Source organism: Erithacus rubecula (assembly GCF_903797595.1).
Source record: "Erithacus rubecula genome assembly, chromosome: 28".
Taxonomy (NCBI): domain Eukaryota; kingdom Metazoa; phylum Chordata; class Aves; order Passeriformes; family Muscicapidae; genus Erithacus; species Erithacus rubecula.
The window spans coordinates 315,137-327,852 of NC_136680.1; positions in this window are offsets into that span (position 1 = coordinate 315,137).

Consider the following 12,716-nt stretch of genomic DNA (forward strand, 5'->3'; position numbering starts at 1 on the left):
ATAAAGAGGACAAAATAAATATTGTACCAGAAATCTACAGAATGGGAGGTTTTATCACCAAGAACTGCCCGCTCCCTATTTATTTTCAATTTAGATTTTACAAAAGCTGCTCTTGCCGTGTTCTTCATGTATGGAAGACAATGACTTGAATTGACAAATGACCTTATTTCTCCATAAGTTTTCCAAGGGAGCCTCAGTTTCTCAGAGAAAAATGATCACCTCCCAGCAGTCATCCTGGAGACAGAAAAAAGACTTTTTTTTTTTTATTTTTTCATTTCAGGAAGGGAGGACTATAATTGAAAGAGGAGAGGGTGCTCCTGCTCCTCTCTGCCTTGGAGCTGGCCCAACCCCTTTGGCTTTTCCAGTCACAGAGGGAAGGTTTCTCTGCTCTGGGTCTGTGTCTGAATTCCAGCCCTTTCTTTACCTCACACATGCTGCTGGGCTGGGAGGGCAGTCCAGCTTTAGGGCATAGCTCTTGTGCATGACCCTCCTTTAGCTTTCCCAATCCTGAAAATTGCAGTTTCCTCCCTTTTAAATAATTAACTAGAGCTGGTTCAGTGTGAAGCAAGTAGGGAAGAGGGAGAGGAAAGAAGCAGCTCTTGAAAGGCATCATCTTCATCCTCATTTATCCAGTTTAACCAATGTTGGCTCTCCAGAGAAGAGCTGTAGTGCTTTATTAAAAGATATTTTTGAGGGCAACCCATTAAATTAAAGTATCTTGTTCGCAGACTTAACGACACATGAACAGCCAAACAAAACAGAACAACGGCTCATTAGAACCGTTTATAAAACATTAAGGGTCCTAAAAAGAAACTGTTTACTTGGTGTTGGGGGAGAACGAGGGTGCTCGGGCTCGAGGAGCCACCTGCAACACAGCAAAGAAATCTGCTGTCAACCCCCTCTGTATCCTCTGCTCGGGGGTGATGGATTAAAGCAATGGATTCATTCTGGGGTGGCAGGGCCTGGGTGTTGCCCCTCCCCAGTCAATGAATACTCCAGTATCCTCCATCCAGGGCATGGGGAAAGAAATGCAGGATGAGACAGGTATTAATTATCAAATTAGCAAAAATTATCAATCCCTCTCAAAAAAACCTCACCCAAACCCAAAGGAACAGCATCTCTTCCAGGGCCCCCATAGCACCCCGTGCTGCAGGTAAACACAGCTGAGTCCAGAGGGATAAATACCAGCAGGAGGAGGAGGGAATGCAATTTTAAAGTCACAGAATTTAGCATAAGGAGGTAATGGGATTGCAGTGGCTTTCCAGTAAATGTCATTGCTGTAATTAGGAGAACAATTATTGTCAACCGGCAGAATTGTCCCCTATCTGTCATTCCAGCAGCAGCAGCCAGAGCTCAATTAAACCTCGCACGGGTGGGTCGGGTTCAAACCCTGCTGGATGGGCTGGGCGAGGGAGGAGCAGCCCCCGGGGGTCCCGGGGGTCCCGGGGGTCCGTCCCCACAGCCCCTGCCCCTGCCGAGGGGATGCTCAGACAAACTCTGTTTATTACAGCGCCAGCCCCGTGTCCTGGGCTGTCCAGGGGAGACTTTGAGCACCTGCTCATCTCCGGGAACAAGAATGTGCTGCGTTTAAACCCTGATTTACAAACGTGGGACCCGTGGGGCCAAAGCTCTCTCACCTACAGCATCAGGAAACTGGAGCAGTTCGGGGAGAAGGATGCTCTAGGGATGGAGCCGGCCCAGGACCGCATTCGGTACCCCTAGGATCACATTCGGTACCCCCAGGATCACGTTTGGTACCCCAGGTTACGTTCATTATCCCCAGGATCAGGTTTTTACCCCCAGCTCATCCCCTGCCCCGATTTCCCTGAGCAGAGGCTGCTCTGACCGCTCATCTCGGGGTCAGGGCAGCGCTGAGTGAAAAGTTCCCGGAAGGTTTGAAAAGGCGGAGGCTGCAGCCGGAGCTGCTGTTCACAGCACCCACATCCCCCGGGACTCTGATCCCAGCCCGGCCCCCTGTCCCCCCTCAGCGCCCCAAATCCCCTCTCCCCATATCCCCCGTCCCCCACCCATCGCCCCAAATCCCCTCTCCCCCGATGCCCCCGGGACTCTGATCCCAGCCCGGCCCCCTGTCCCCCCTCATCGCCCCAAATCCCCTCTCCCCCGATCCCCCGGGACTCTGATCCCAGCCCGGCCCCCTGTCCCCCACCCATCGCCCCAAATCCCCTCTCCCCCGATCCCCCGGGACTCTGATCCCAGCCCGGCCCCCTGTCCCCCACCCATCGCCCCAAATCCCCTCTCCCCCGATCCCCCGGGACTCTGATCCCAGCCCGGCCCCCTGTCCCCCCTCAGCGCCCCCAAATCCCCTCTCCCCGATGCCCCCGCAGCTCCAGCACGCACAGCCCTGCCCGGCTCCTCGGGTGCCACCAAACCAAACCCCAAACAGCCAGGAGGGTCCTGCACCCGAATCTCCCAGCCTGGGAGAGAGGAGAATTCTGCCCGAAAGGAAAGGGGAATGGAAGGAGCAGGGAGGCAATTATTCCACTGAAAGCATTTGCAGCATCCTTGCAGCTCGTTGTGATTAACCGTGGCCAGAGTGCTATTAGCAGCCTGGGATGATGATTAACAAGCTCTCCTAATAGCTGTTTTTAAACCTGCTTTAAAAAAAAAAAAAAATAAAAAAAGAAGAGGGGAAAAAACTGGAGCGGAGCTGGAAGGGGGTGGGGAGACCGGGTGGTATCTCCAAGGAAACCAGAAACAAAATGGGCTTTGGCACATCGCAGAGCCAGGCGGGTAATCAAAGATTACAAGCAGTTTTAATTTAAGGTTAATTATTGTTTACTCTCTGGAGCCCGCCCCATCGGGAAGCAGCGGTCGGGCTGACCTTGAGCCGCTCCTGGGGCGCCCCTCTGGCCCCATCCCCCCCGAAAACCCGCGGGGATGGAGCGAGAATGGAGAGGGAGATGGAGGGGGATGGATGGATGGATGGATGGATGGGGGTGGATGGATGGATGGAGGATGGATGGATGGATGGATGGATGGATGGATGGATGGATGGATGGATGGATGGATGGATGGATGGATGGATGGATGGATGGATGGATGGATGGATGGATGGAGGGGGGATGGATGGATGGATGGATGGGGATGGATGGATGGATGGATGGATGGATGGATGGATGGATGGATGGATGGATGGATGGATGGAGGGGGATGGATGGATGGATGGATGGATGGATGGATGGATGGATGGATGGATGGATGGAGGGGGATGGATGGATGGATGGATGGATGGATGGAGGGGGAGATAGAGAGGGAGATGGAGGGGGATGGATGGGGATGGATGGATGGATGGATGGATGGATGGATGGATGGATGGATGGAGGATGGATGGATGGAGGGGGATGGATGGATGGATGGATGGATGATGGACGGATAATGAATGGATGGAGGGGATGCTCAAAGGCACCCGCTGGGTGCATCCTGCCCCAGCTGCGGGCTGAAAAGCTCCATTCAGCTTTATTTAACTGCTTGCCCCAACTGCAGACATGGTTAATTAATTTCGGACTCCTATTGATTTTCCATTTGGAGGAATCACAGTGGCATTTTCGCTCAGAGCCAGCCCCATTTTGATCAGTGAAGATTCTGGGTGGAGGCGCCTTCCCCGGGCGGGACCTTTTGGCCCCGCGGGGAGGGAGAGGGGCTGCGGCAGGGCCGGGATGGAGCATTGTGCCAGGGTTGGAGCCCGAGGGGTTTGGGAGCTCCTGGGGCCTGGGGCCAGCACAGCCCCAGCTCCTCCTGCAGCTTCCCCGGCTGGACCAGGCTGGGCTGGACCCGAGCTCAGCATCTGCAGCACCTGCACCCTGCTCAGCCCCAAGGGAGAGTCCAACCCAGCAGGGGAACCCCAGAACCTCCTCCTGCTCCTGCTCCAGTTTCACTCCTGCTCCAGTTCCACCTGGCGCTTCCCAAGGACCCTCCTGGGACCCACTTGCACCTGGCTGAGCACCAGGGCAGGCTGCAGAGATGGGACACTGCTCCAAGTCTGTCCTGGAGGGGGTTTCTGACCCCCCGGCCCCTTTTGGAGCTGCTGAGGAGCAGCAGCTGAGATTAAGGACGGTGACAACTCCCCCGAGCTCTCCTCCCCTCACAGACGTATTTAATTATGATAGAAAGGAGATCCTGGTGCGTGCTGCAAATACTTAAGGTGATTTGGAGCGTGAAGCTGCATAAGGTTTCTGAGATTTGATGCTTCCAATCTGTTTGGACTTGTTTAGACTCTTTCTGCTGTTTATTCCCTCTGTGTTTCTGCATGTTCGTAAGCACACAGGGACTTCAGGAGACAAGCCTGAAGAAATCAGTGCAGAAAGGTTTTGATCACTCAATTTTCCATTTGATGGCATCACTGGGAGTGACAGGAGCGTGGGGTTGGATGAGGAGGAGCTGGGTACCAGAGGAGGCAGCACTTCTCTCCAGGAGCAGTTTCTGTTCCTCTCTTCAGGATTCCTCTTCTGACCCCTGACCCAACCAGCCAACACCTGGATTGCAGAGGGGGATCCAGAGACATCCCAGAGGCATCCCAGAGAGAGATCCCAGAGCTCCCAGAGACCCCAGAGTTCCCAGAGAGAGATCCAGAGAGGGATCCCAGAGAGATCCAGAGAGATCCCAGAGAGAGATCCAGAGATCCAGAGAGGGATCCCAGAGAGAGACCCCAGAGCTCCCAGAGAGTGATCCCAGAGGGATCCCAGAGATCCCAGAGAGAGATCCAGAGCTCCCAGAGGGATTCCAGAGATCCCAGAGAGAGATCCAGAGATCCCAGAGATCCCAGAGGTCCCAGAGCTTGAGGGCTGCCGTAGGACCAGCCCATCGTGTTCTGCTGCCTCTGACCCCAGCAGGAACTGACCAGTGGAGATCCAGAGCTAGATAAGAGCAGGTTGGAATCCTGCCTGGTTGGGAACACTTCAGGCATTTGGAGAATATTAAACAAATGACTTTTCAGTGTTAGTGTTTACCTGGGAGATCAAATGATTAAACCAAAATCTGCTCAGAACTTTTCCTCTGAGTTGCCTTTGAACATATTTATTGCATTTCCCAGGTCCCTGCAGCAGCCCCAATTCCTCCCATCCCCAGGGGTCCTGTCCAGCTCCACCAGAGAGCTCCAGGACAGCAAAGAGTCCCCACACTGCCCCTTTCCCACCAGAGGGAGGTCCTGGCTCCTTTGCCACCCGAGGCTGCTCTGGGGCAGCGTGTGTCACCCGAGGGGTTCAGAGAAATCCCCTCCCTCTGTCACTGTGCACATGGGATGGCCTAGGGGGTGTCACAGGGGCCTTTCCCTGGAAGCTGCCCAAATTCTGCAGAGTCCTTCAGGCACAAATCACCTGCCCAGAGTGCAGGTGCACCAGGTGTCTGCAGATGGTTCTGCACTGACAGAGCAGGAGGAAACATCTGGGCCGTGTCCCTGGCACGGGGCATCAGCTCCAGCTGAGCCCCTCTGCACTGGAAACCCTGCCCATGGCCCCAGGGCCACCCAGGGGTGACACCATGGCCAGAGATGCTCAAGACCTTCAAGGACTCCTCCCCATCCTTCATCTCCAGCCCTAAAATGTCCTTTTCCTCCACTTTGCACCCCCTAAAACAGGCAGTCCCAGAAGGGCTGCAGGGCTCTGTGGGAGCACTGCTGGGGCAGGGAGGGAGGTAATGGATGTTTCTTTGTGCCCATAACTTCCTCAAAAGGCTGGAATTGCTGTGTTTGGAATTGCATTAGATTGCAGGAACAAAGATGCCCTTTTGATGCTTTGTAGCAGCACTGGAGATAATGAAAGGAGAGGAATTTTGATAAGGATGAAAGATAGCTTCCTTCAGCTTCCCATGGCTGATAAAGTGCTGCCCAGATCAGGAGGGTTTAGAATTAAAAGCCCCACAAAAGTAAAACAAAGTAAACAGTGCCCAGCGCCTCTCTAACAAGATAAAATTACAGCGTGGAGAGGAGACAAACAGGACAATAAAGAGAAACTCAGCACAACTGGGGAGGACAGCATGGTGTGAGATGGGAGCAGAGGCTGGGGAACAGCAGCAGGAAATGTGCTGAGGGGAAATTTGGGCTCCTGCATCCCTGCCTGCCGTGGATAGGAGCAAAGGGAGAGGGGATGGGGAAAGTGCCAGGGTCACCTCCAGGAAAACACGAAATTTACACCAGTGCTGCTGCTGCTGGTGCCAGAACTGCAGGTCTGGGTGTGCAGCAGCACAGGGAGGAGCTGGGGGCTGCAGAAACCAGGATGGGGGGATGCTGGTAGGGGGGACCCAGAACCTCTGGAAATGGTGACCCAGAACCTCTGGAAATGGTGACCAAGCCCCTTCCCACTGAAGCAGCAGCCATGGAGCTCTGGTGGGGACACTGTGTCCCCATGCACAGGCACAGCCCTGGGTTTGGCCCTGCCCTGCTTGGGGTTGCTGCAGTTTTGGGGCTGCTGTTTTTTGGGGGCTGCAGTTCTTGGGGCTGCAATTTTTGGGGGGCTGCAGTTTTTTGGCTGTAGTTTTTGGGGGGGCTGCAGTTTTTTGGGGGCTGCAGTTTTTTGGGCTGCACTTTTGAGGCTGCAGTTTTTTGGGGCTGCAGTTTTTTGGGGGCTGCAGTTTTTTGGGGGCTGCAGTTTTTTGGGGCTGCAGTTTTGGGCCCGGCTGGGTGTGGCCAGTGCTGGCCCTGCTCAAGGCAGTGCCTGTGCTGCCATGGCAACCAAGGATGCAAAACTGCAGCTTAAATCCCCAAACAAACAGATCCTGCACACCACCCAACCCCAGGCGCCCTTCTCACCCTGCTCCACAGAAAAATCTGTTTTTCCTGCCTGGACAGGCTCCCCCAGGGCTGTGGCTCCCCTGTTTCCTGTGTCTGTCTCTCCCAGGCCCCAAGCAGATCCTGCTGGGGGTGCATTTATTAAACAGCAGCTTTTGCCCCGTGTTTTGCACTTTCCTCTGTGCAGAGGAGAAACCACCTTGACCACTGAGCCACTGCAGGTTGGGGTGAGCTCTTTGCTTCCAGAGCTTGAGGGGGGAAACAAACCCCCAAAAATGAAATGGCCCCAGGCTTGGCAGGGCACAGAGTCCCTGAGCTGCTGGGGGGCTCCAGGCTCTGGGTGGGTGGTCCCTGCAGTGGCAGTGCCTGCCCCACCTGCAGCATTCTCTGACCTGCAGGGGCAGCTCAGGGCAGGAGAGCACCTGGGGACATGTGTGACAGCCACAGCCACAGGGCTGGGAGTTTGATCTGCCCCAGATCTGGGCTTTATACACACAGGGACCTCTTGTTTGCCTGAAAATTGGGATTTGTTTTCCTAACAGGAAATATTCACCTTTCCACCTTCACCAAGAGTGGCTGGGTGAAACTGCCCAGCTCAGCAAAGCCAGGCTGTGCTGGGACCAGCTCAGCAGGTGGGTCAGATCTCCCAGAAAGGCTCCAGGCTGCTCTGGAGCTGCAGCCAGAGTTTAAACTGGTCTGAGCTGCTCCCTTGGGAATCCCAGTCCTTATGAAGGAAATCCTAAGAGTTGCTTGTAAAAGTTAATGGGGATAAAGAACAATGGGTGTCCCTAGAAATGATCCTGGGGGGAAAACAGCCCATCTCCTGTAGGAAATAAACCTGTGAAATCCTGCAGGATCACGAAGATCTAATTCTGTTTCTCTGAGTATTTTAAACCTGGTGGGGTGAACATGGAGAATTTGTCTTTAATTGGATGAAGCTTTGGGAAAGGAGGTGGAGCAGTGACAGAGTGAGAGCTGGAGCCAGAGCACCCATCAGCCTGAGAGGGATGGAGAGAGGGGCAGGAGGGGCCAAGCAAAGTCAGGGAGCTCCTGGCTGGGAGCACTGGGAGCTCTGAGGGGAGCCTGGCTGGGATCCTCCTGCCTGGGGCTGCCAGGAGCTCTGTCCCTCACAGCCCTGCTGTCCCCAGGCCAAGAGAAAACACAGGTTCTGCTCAGCACCAAGCCCTGAGAGCCAGGGCAGGATTTGCTCCACACTCAGAGCCCTGCTTGTCCTCCAGGTGCTCAGTGAATCCTCCTGTCACTGTCCCAGCCCAGAGTCACTCCTGGCTGCTGCTCTGTCCCCGAGCTCAGCACAGCAGAGCCCTGGAGCCCCCGGGGCACAGGCACCCCCAGCGCCCACCCTGCTCACCCACATTTCAGTGATAACCAGGTGTGAAGGTGGAAAAGCTTTTTAAAGCTCCTCAAATTAAGGAACACGAGGGGGCTTCGATAGGTTTTGGAATAAATTGCCCATGAAAGTGCTGGGGAAAAACTATCTAGGGAAAAAAAGAGAGAAAGAGGTTGAGATAATGACATATCTAGGAAGTAGGGAGAGGAGAGGAGAGATGGGGAAGAGACTGGCTGATTGTTCCATAAGCACCTCTTAAAAGCAAACACAATAGACATGAGCAGTTTTTAAAATGACAGACAATACAATGGGAGATAATATATTTAAAACCCATATCAGTTGTTAACAGACCATAAAAACGCCGGTACATTAATCTGTGCTGTCTGTCACAGGCTCATGGAGCAGCTGTGTTATTTTATAGTATCATTCCTGCGGGCTTCTCTGACACTTCCACAAATACATCTCAATTTATTTGGGTAAGAACAAATAGAAATATTGAATTCTTCTCACTCTGCTTCTGATGCTCTTCTGTCCCCCCTCCGCCCCCAGCCCCGACAGCTCGTGGAACTCTCTTGGTGCAGCTCTGGCAGTGAATTTTATCTGCCAGAGTGGCTGGTGGAGCAGAAATGCAGACCCAGGACCATCCCACAGAGTCCTGACTGCTCCCTGCACAGCCCAGCAGCGAGGGCAGCTCTGCCCCAACACCCCACAGGCAAATGTTTAAATGAATTATTCCAAGCAGGGACACGGGCGGGTTCAAAGCTCCTCACAGGCTTTGGTGTGGGCCCTTCAAAGAGGAGAATTTGTGGTTTGGATCCCGGGGGACGCTGGGGAAACAAAATTATCATCATCATCATCCTCCTCCTCCTCTCTCTGCAGGACTCCCCCAGAGCAGGGCTGCATTCCAGCCCTTTCCCTGTGCCCTGCCCCACAGCAGGAGGAACACACCTGGGAAAGGATTGGCATCACCTGCCAAGGAGCACAATAACCTCCCTTTGATCAGAAAAACACACAAACAAAATCTGCCCTCCCCACACAACCCCTGGGCTCTCAGCTGGCACAGAGCTGCTGTCCCTGGGTGTTTCACTCTGTCCCTGGGTGTTTCACTCTGTCCCTGGGTGTTTGACTCTGTCCCTGGGTGTTTGATTCTGTCCCTGGGTGTTTGATTCTGTCCCTGGGTGTTTGGTTCTGTCCCTGGATATTTGACTCTGTCCCTGGGTGTTGGTTCTTTCCCTGGGTATTTGACTCTGTCCCTGGGTATTTGACTCTGTCCCTGGGTGTTTCACTCTGTCCCTGAGTGTTTCACTCTGTCCCTGGGTGTGTCACTCTGTCCCTGGGTATTTGACTCTGTCCCTGGGTGTATGGCTGGGCACTGGGCTAGAGCAATGGGACAGTGGGAATGTCCATGCCAGGGCAGGAGTGGGGTGGGTGGGATTTGGGGTCCCTTCCAACCCATCCCATTCTGGGATTCTCTGATAGTCATGGCTAAATTGCAGTCTGGGAGCTACTCTGTCAGGCTCTGGACAGGCTTAACCCTTCTATTAAAACAAAAAGAATAAGAAAGAAGAAAATAAACACCAGAAAAGCAGAAGGCAGCAGAGCTCAGGTTGTGGGAAGCAGCACGGATCAAATCCCACTCTGGAGCTCTGAGATCCTCATGGATTATTGAAGGGACATGGCTGGGCTGGCCCAAAGCACTGCCATGGCCAGGAGGAGCCAAACACATTTTGGGGCAGAAATTGGCAGCTTGGTGATGGAATCAGAGATCTCTGCCCCACCCACGTGCCCAGGATTCCTCTCCCCACGGTGCCATCCTCCCAGATCGTTAGAAGGAAACAATTACTATGCAAATCTTAATGAATCAAGGCCACAACCCACAACTGGGAGCATAAATATCAAAGTGCAGCCTTCGATTGAAGGCAGGGGAAGAGCTGTAATTAATTCCATGATGAGCCAGGCTGACACTCACCGTGGGCAGGCAGGGATGGCTGTGGCCCTGCCCAGCCCCAAACTGGGGCTCTGCACCCCTCCTGCCCCTCCAGAGGACACAGCTCCAGGATCTGCATCTTGGCTTCCAGTTCAGAATTAAAAGGTTATTTGAGACTTTGCCAATTGCTTTTAATCTGGTGATGAAAGACGATGATAAATCTTAAGAGACCCAAATTAATAGAGAGGAAATTGATTTTGTAACGTGTGGACTTGTTTTATTAGACTCCTGCAGGCTGGATGAGATTGGGAAGGCAGAGCTGCAGGGCTGGGAGCAGCTTGGGGGCTTTGCCATCCCCATCCCATCCCATCCCATTGATCCCATCCCATCCCAGGGACTGGGATGGCTCTGGGCATGAGGCAGGAGGGGATGAAGGGCTCGGGGTGAGGCAGCAGATTGAGATCGCACTCTGGGCTGCGAATGCACGGACAGATTATTATTGCAGTAGAATTTGAGCAGAGCGTTTTCCCAGGATCTAGAGCATTTGCTGCAGTTAATTGAGATGCCCAAGTTCAGAGCCTTTCATTATTGCAGAGCTCTGGAGCGGAATGCTCCCAGCTAACGATCAGAGCAGGATGGGAAGGGCGTTAGGGGGCTGCAGCTGGAGGGGCAGTGCCAGCAAACCCGGCTCTGTGCCCCTCCCTGGCTCCCTCCCTTCCCACCTTCCCCGCCCGGTGGGCTGAACCCCCCAGTGCCCCAGGGGACAGCAGCACCTTCCCTGCCTTCCCTCCCAGCTGCCCTTTCCAAGGCACAGCCTCACCTCTTCCCAAGCAACAGCTTCTCTCTGCCTTCCTCCATCTCGAACTAATCTAAACTAACCACAGGAGCAGTTATCCTAATAACCTCTACCCTGCTGGAGAAATAATTGCTGCAAGTCCAGAAATAAATGTTAAAAAAGTAATAACAGAGCTCAATAACTGGGGGAGAGCCCAGTGAGGGCAGCAGCAGCAGCTCAGGTTCTGTGTCACCCTCCCTGCCCAAAGCCCACCTGGGACCAGCTGGACATTCCAAAAGCTCATCCCAGTCCATGCCCTTCTCCTGGGCAAGGGAGCTCCAAGCCCTGTACCTGGCCTGGGCACTTGGAGAGCTCAGTCACTTATTGGAACAGAATTTATTTCACCCTTTTCTGGGGCTGGACTCGGCCCTCCAGGCCAGGACAGCCCAAGGAGGAAAAGCCCCCCAGGAGCTGCTGGGGCACAGCAGATTCTGCCCCTGCCCCCGTGTTTTACACCCACATTCAAACCCCACATTTCTGCTCAGGAGCTGCCCCTGTGCTTGGGGATCAGCAAACACAGACCAGAGGCTTGGGAGCCCCAGCCTGAGCCCACCCTCCCAGCCACAGAGGGGGTTCTGTCCCCACCAGGCTGCAAACCAGAGGAGTGTCCCCGGGGAGACTGGAGCCCTCAATCATTCTGTGTGTGCACCTCAGCTCCTGTCACCTGTCCTGCTCCACCTGTGCACAGCAGGCTCTGCTTCCACGAGGAATAAAAATAACCCTGTCAGAAGGTGTTGTGGCTTTCTGCCACGCCAGAACGAGACAGCAGCTGAGTGTCGGCTGAGCTGGCCCCTGGCAGGGCTGGGAGCTGCAGAATTCCTCTGGAGTTTTTCTGGGTTTAGCCAGGTGGAAAATAGACAAGGAGAACACAAAAGCAAAGGCCGTCACTCAGGGTAACTTTATCTGGAATTAATCCTGCCAAACCCTGGCAGCCAGGGAAGCGCTGGGAGGGGAAGGGGAGAATAAAATCAAATGTGATCTGGAGGAGGTTCTAATCAAAAGGTGTTTTTTCTACAGCCAGGGCAGCCCCAGCCCTCTGACACAGCTCCAGATTTGGTGCCGGATTTGGAATTTTTTTCCCCCTGCTCAGGGTGAGGCCAGAGTGTGCCCAGCACATCCCAGCACCCCTGGGAAGGGAAGCACCAGCCAGTTCAGCTCAACACAGCTCCAGTTTGGCTTTAGAACCAAGAGCTGGGTGGGGTGGGGAACCAGCCCCAAAAATGCAGGAGTGATGCAAGGCTGGATGTGCTGTGGGACCAGGGGTGACACTGCCTGGGAGGGAAAGGGCAGAGAGAGACCCTGCAGGGACGTGGGGCTGGGAATTAACCCAGAGCTGGGACACACAGAGAGCCCAGCCCGACCTCTTCTCCCCATGCACCATCCTGCTCTTTGGGCATTTGGGAAATCCCACTGGGTGCTTTGGCACCAGCTTGCACCCTGGGGATCTCCCACTCTTCTCCTCCTCATGCCATCACTCTACTTTCCAGCAATGGTTTTATTTTATTTATTTCTCCTCTCAGCTTTTTCCAAGCACCTTCACACGGTTGCTATAGCACCTCCTGTGCCACAAATGTCCTCCCTGTCCACAAATCTGAGTGATTGCAGCTCAGAAGGGTTTGGGGGCTGCTCACTCCTGGCCACTGGCTTCAGGGTGCAGTTTGTAGCTCTGGCACCATCATCCCCCTCTCCTGGTGCCTATTTCTAGCTAAATAGTTTCTCACTGATAAAAAAAAAAAACCAAAACAAAACAACAACCTCCTGATTGCTGGGAAAGAAAAACTCCACATCTGCCTGGGGTTAGCAAGGTGTTATTTTAAGGCAGATCTATTTTAAGGTGGTGCTGGTGCCAAGGGAAGTGAGGCAG